Source organism: Chrysemys picta, chromosome 24, assembly GCF_011386835.1.
Source record: "Chrysemys picta bellii isolate R12L10 chromosome 24, ASM1138683v2, whole genome shotgun sequence".
NCBI lineage: Eukaryota > Metazoa > Chordata > Testudines > Emydidae > Chrysemys > Chrysemys picta.
Window position 1 is genome coordinate 5,453,031 of NC_088814.1, and position 6,000 is coordinate 5,459,030.

A 6,000-nucleotide genomic window follows, 5' to 3' on the forward strand; every position below is an offset into this window, starting at 1 on the left:
CGGGCTGGGCCAGGAGGCGATTCCCCTCTCTAATTGGATAAGTGACTGTTAGCCTCTGAGTTTTGCAGAGTCACTAGGAACATCGCATCGCCCGGCATGGGGCGGTGCTGTAAGGAAAGACGCCACGCGGCCGCCCCACCGCAGCCCTTGCGAAGGGGGGAGCGTGACCCAGCATCTCCCGGCTCCTCGCCGCCCACAGCCGCAAAAGGCGAGCGAGACAGTAACAGGAGTGATCTAGTGGCAGCTGCATGCGTGATGGCTGCGAGCTTGGCCAATGCGCCAGGATCGAACCGGGGACCCGCCCGAGCTCACCGCACGAGCGCTAAGGCTCCCCAGCTGGGCCGCGGCAAACTCAGCTCCTCAGCAGATCAAGCACCGGGGGGGCTGACACGCTCAGCAGGGCTGCCCTCAGACCCCTTCACTAGAGCCTCACCTCCCCCCACGGGCACCCCCGCACTCCAGCGAGGCCCAGCCGTGCTCCCCTCCCCTCTGATCCCAGCAGGGAAAGCGGACGCCTGTGCTAGCTTTGCGGTTGTTAACCCTCTCCCTGCCGGCATAGGTGCTGGAACGAGGGGTGCGGCTGCACCCCCTGGCTTGAAGTGGCTTCCACTTTATACAGGGCTTGCACTATATACAATGGCTCTCAGCACCTCCACTATGCCAAGTGTTCCAGCGCCCCTGCCTGCCGGCCAGTGACCCAGCACTCTGGGCTCCCTCTCACCCCCCACATCTCGTCTCAGCCCTCCGCCGGACCTGCCCTGCATTGGGGATGTTTGGCCATCAAGGTGCACGAGCCGGGCCCTGTGACGGACAGGTTTCTGGAGCTAGGCAGTGTCCTTCATTGCCCATGTCCCCCTACAGACCCCCGCACTCTGTCTACAGGCCAGCCCCCCTCCCAATCTACGTCCTCCAAGCCCGGCCGGGAGAAGCTCTAGGCTTTGGGGGCAGGGGGAGTCCGTCTCTGCCCATCAGACAAAGGAAGAGCCCCTCACCCCAACCCAAAGCACGCACTTCCCCTGCTCTGCACCTGCCCCCATAGGCCCTCAGGCCCAGAAGAGGGATGGGGAGATTGGCTGTAGCCACTTTAAAGCCCCCTCCCCCATACTGGTGATAAACCCAGGAGCCTCCGAACTGCTACTGCTGCTCCAGGGAGAAGCCATGAGGCCCCAGCCTGCAGGGTGCTCTGACCACAGGAGGGCTGCCATCGGGCAGAAGCCAAGCCAGTGGCACTAACACCCCAGGCCCTTCAGAGCCCACAGGCCACTGCGATCGGGTTCCTGAGTGCACGTGTGGATGGACCCTCATCTGCGCTGGAGCTAGTCTCTTCCTTGAGGCTTGGATGGAAAGTCCCAGCTGGCTGGAAACATGCCTCTCCCTCCTTCTGGGCGAGGGTCTCCATCACGCACTGAGCCACGCGCCCCTCGGAGAGGCAGGCAAGGCCGCTTCTTCCCAACTCACCGTGGCCACGACCACGTAGCAGGTCAGTGGCAGGACTGAGAAGAGAATCCAGAAGTCCACCCCAGGCTCCCTCCCAAAGCCAGGAAAAGGACCCCAGGGCCTTAGCGGTCTCCTGCTCTAACCACTAAGTGGCACTCCCTCCCAGAGCCAAGAACAGAACCCAGGAGTCCGGAGTCCCTCGGTGCCCTTCATCCCCCACCGTTGTCTAACCACTACACGGGGCTTCCCCTCCAGCCCCGTCTGGTGATTCCCCGAGGCATTAGAAAGGACCATCGCTTGTAGCCGCCAGCTACTGACGCATGAAACTGCCAGGGCGCCTGGTCCCCTTTCCTGGACCTGAGGTCTCCCATCTCAGCTCCACGCCCATCCCAATCCCATTCCCTGCCTGATTTCCCACCTGCCGCCCCTCCCCTCCCCTGGCTTCTCTGCCTTCTTAGTGTTCTGCTCTGTCTCCCCCTGCTTCCAGCGCTGTGGCCTGTCCCTCACCGCTCCTCCTCTCCCTGCTCCATTCCGTTCCTCCCGCCAACCTGACCCTTCCCAGTCCAGTTCCTTCACCTCCAGCCGCTGCTTTCCCCCCGCCTCTCCTGGCCTCTGGAGCCGAGTGGTGCGAATCCCCCCTTAATCCCCACGCCAGGCCTGTGCTGAAGCACTTCCCCTCGGGAGCAATGAGAACCGGTCAGCTGTGGGATAGTCTCCGCAGGGGAACGAGGGAAGTCCTGTCCCTTGGGGACAGGGAGGAGGGTGGACTATTGGGAAGATCCCTGCTGCACCGATATCTAGGGGTGGCGCAAATGGGGCCTTTCCCTGAGTCTCTCTGCCGCTCGGGCCCTGGGCACCCCCAATTCTCCTGGCCCCCCAAAGCCTTTCAGGGCCTAAGGAGCCTGCACTGAGTTGGAAGAAGCTCCTCTTTCCAGCCCGCTAGGTCTTGGTTCTACGGCTGTGGGGCATGTTGGGACCTGCCTTCCCTACCGCAGTCCGCGGGCAGGCCGGGGGCGGGCAGGGGGGAGGTCTGTAAAATCCTTCGCCTGCTCGCTGTTTGAAGGAAGATCAAAGCCCAGGCTCCAGCTGGAATCCTAGTAAGATCTCCGTCATCCGCTGAATTCTCCGGCCGCCCGGGGAGCCAGTTCCAGGAGCTGGGGGGGGATCCCGGTGCCCGCAGCTGGGAGAGAGCTCTGTGCCCAAATGACGCTTTCTCCCTGGGCAAGGGGGGTCTTGGTGGTACACCCCCTCCAAACTCTGAACTCCCTTTGCACGACGGCCTGAGATCTCCTCAGCCCTCCTACGTAAATCTAGCTAGGATGGTACTGAGATGAGACCTGCAACCCAACCTGCACCTAATGACCCCAGACTACAAGCCTCTGGGTCAGGTCGGCGAACAACCCACCCCTCTAGGGGCTGGGGTTGGTTCTGATCACCTCCTCGTGCCCATGGGGTCCACGGGGCAGCACCTGTCTGCCCCGCTGCCGCTGTCTTGCTGTGGTGTGGATGGTATGATGGGATAGCCTAATTTTGGCAATTAATTGATCTTTGACTATTAGCAGTAAATATGCCCAGTGGTCTGTGATGGGATGTTAGATGGGATGGGATCTGAGTTACTACAGAGAATTCTTTCCTGGGTGCTGGCTGGTGAGTCTTGCCCACATGCTCAGGGTTTAGCTGATCGCCATATTTGGGGTCGGGAAGGAATTTTCCTCCAGGGCAGATTGGCAGAGGCCCTGGAGGTTTTTCGCCTTCCTCTGCAGCGTGGGGCAGGCACAGGTCACTTGCTGGCGGATTCTCTGCACCTTGAGGTCTTTAAACCACGATTTGAGGACTTCAATAACTCAGGCATAGGTTAGGGGTTTGTTACAGGAGTGGGTGGGTGGGTGAGATTCTGTGGCCTGCGTTGTGCAGGAGGTCAGACTAGATGATCATAATGGTCCCTTCTGACCTTAAAGTCTATGAGTCGCAGCGCCACGAGGCAGTGGGGCTGGTGGGGGCAGCACACGCAGCTGCCACAGCACAGACCCCACAGGCATGAGACAGCCAGAGATGGAGCGTGAGTCCGGGTCAGAGAGCGGAAAGCCCCCCCCCCAAGCTGAGCTCCGAGGACAAGGCGGTGGTGGCAGGGCTGATTCAGGTTTGTGGGGAAGCGTTGGGCTGGGGTCAAATCTGAAAACGACTTGGTGTGCGAGTGGCATGCAGGTTGGGCTTTAAAATTAGTCCCAAGAGGCTCTTGTACCAGGGAACACCTCAGGGAGTGGCATAGATGATCCAGGAGGGGGCGCTCTCTGAGCCGGTGCTGACCCTAGTGTGGTGAAGTAAAAAAGAAGTGGGCAGCATTATCTCCTGCAAATTGTAACCAAACTTGTTTGTCTGAGTGATTGGCTGAACAAGAAGTAGGACTGAGTTGACTTGTAGGCTCTAAAGTTTTACATTGTTTTATTTTTGAATGCAGGGGTTTTTTGTACATAATTCTAACATTTGTAAGTTCAACTTTCATGATAAAGAGATTGCACTCCAGTACTTGTTTTAGGTGAATTGAAAAATACTATTTCTTTTGCCTTTTACAGTGCAAATCAAAAATAAATACAAAGTGAGCACTTTACACGTTGTATTCTGTGCTGTAATTGAAATCAATATATTTGAAAATGTAGAAAACATCCAAAAATATTTAAATAAATGGAATTCTATATTTGTTTAACAGTGCGATTAATCGCGATTAATTTTTTAAATCGTGCGATTATTTTTTTTAATCGCTTGACAGCCCTAATTATTAACCTATAATCATGAATATTTGATTTGTGTGGTACCCAAAGGCATAGTAGGTGCTTCAGACAGATTGTATTTTGAGGTCAGGGCCATCCAATGAGCTAGATTGTACCTTTAGTGAATTGTATGGGCCCCTATGTTCTCTTTAAATTGTTGTAAGAATGCCCAGAGCAATCAAATGGGCCCTTATTATTATAAAGAGAAAGGAAGAAAGAGAGAACAAATGCATGGAATATGTTTTTCCTGTGTTTTCAAACTCTGGCCAGACCATCTGGTTGGCAAATATCACTCTGCCACATAGGACCGAGTGAGTACTGCAGGAACCCTGAGAACTGATTTGCAAATTCAGAAGCATTTGATGCCCCCTGGAGTTTCAGAATGACCTCTTCAGCCGGCTTCCGCAGATATCAGTTTTCAAGAGCCTCCACCCAGTCCTGCTAGATTCCACACAAGGGATAATGGTAAATCAGGTCTAGTTGCATGTAAACAGTAGCCTCTGTCTGTACTCTGATTTCAGAGTGGTAGCCGTGTTAGTCTGTATCCACAAAAACAGCAAGGAGTCCGGTGACACCTTAAAGACTAACAGATTTATTTGGGCATAAACTTTCGTGGGTAAAAAACCTCACTTCTTCAGATGCCCCATCTGAAGAAGTGAGGTTTTTTACCCACAAAAGCTTATGCCCAAATAAATCTGTTAGTCTTTAAGGTGCCACCGGACCCCTTGCTGTTTTTAAACAGGAGTTGAGCTCTTTTGAAAATCTGTTTCCAGTCTTGCGTGCTGGACATTTGACAATCTTGCTCTTTTGATGATTTGGCCTCAAGAATAGAGCCAGGAACAAGGCAAGGGATTCTAAAAAGCAGAGCTCTATCATTTAAATTGCATGTTCCCTTAACCTCCTTTTCCTTGCCTGCTTGCTCTTGGATTGTGAGTTCCTGGCAGCAAGGACAGCGCCTGAGTATTTGAATAGCCCCTAGCACTGTAATATGTGATACAGTTCATAATAATATGTAAAAGGAATTAATTAATTAGGTATTAATATGTAACTTCCTTCATCACACAGGATCCCACAGCACTTTCCGTACAGGAAGGCAATGAAATGCAACCACTTCTGTGGTGGAACGGGGCAGCTGATCACATCAGTTTCCAAAAAAAGTGGCTGTTGATTAATGTGTCTCTGATGTTGCAGAGGTGCTGAGCGCCCACAAAGCCAGTTAGAAATTCGGAGCTCGGGGAGCTCCACACCTCTGACACTCCAGAGCTGGGCACCCAACAACTGCAGCCAATTTGGAACAAGTTATGTACATATGGAGGAGTGGAGGCCCAGCACTGAAATGCAACCACCTCTGAAGTGGAACAGCTGTCACTGTTACTAACCTTCCAGAATTCACAGGCCAGCTGATTTAGAGGAGCCAATAGGAGGGTGAGCTGGACCGTCTGGATTTTTGATTGGCTGTGATACATATCAATCATCGTCTGTAGTGACCAATCGCATAACTCTACCGAAAAAAATCCCGCCTATTTTTAGTGTACTTCTCCCCTCCGTTCACTTGTCAATCAATTACCAGTGGGCGATAGTTTGGTCTCCCGTCTATTGGTAAGCCGCACCGTCAATCAGAAATCGGTCTTTCTATTGGTCGTCCGCATCCGTCCGTCATTCTCAAATCAGCCGCCCATTGGTGCAGCCGGCACTCCATCACTGGGTTCGCTTGATCGGCGGAGACGCCAATCAGGCGTTAGTGGCATTTGATTGGTTAGTGCAAGTGTGTCAGTGCTCCCATTGGCCAGGAAAC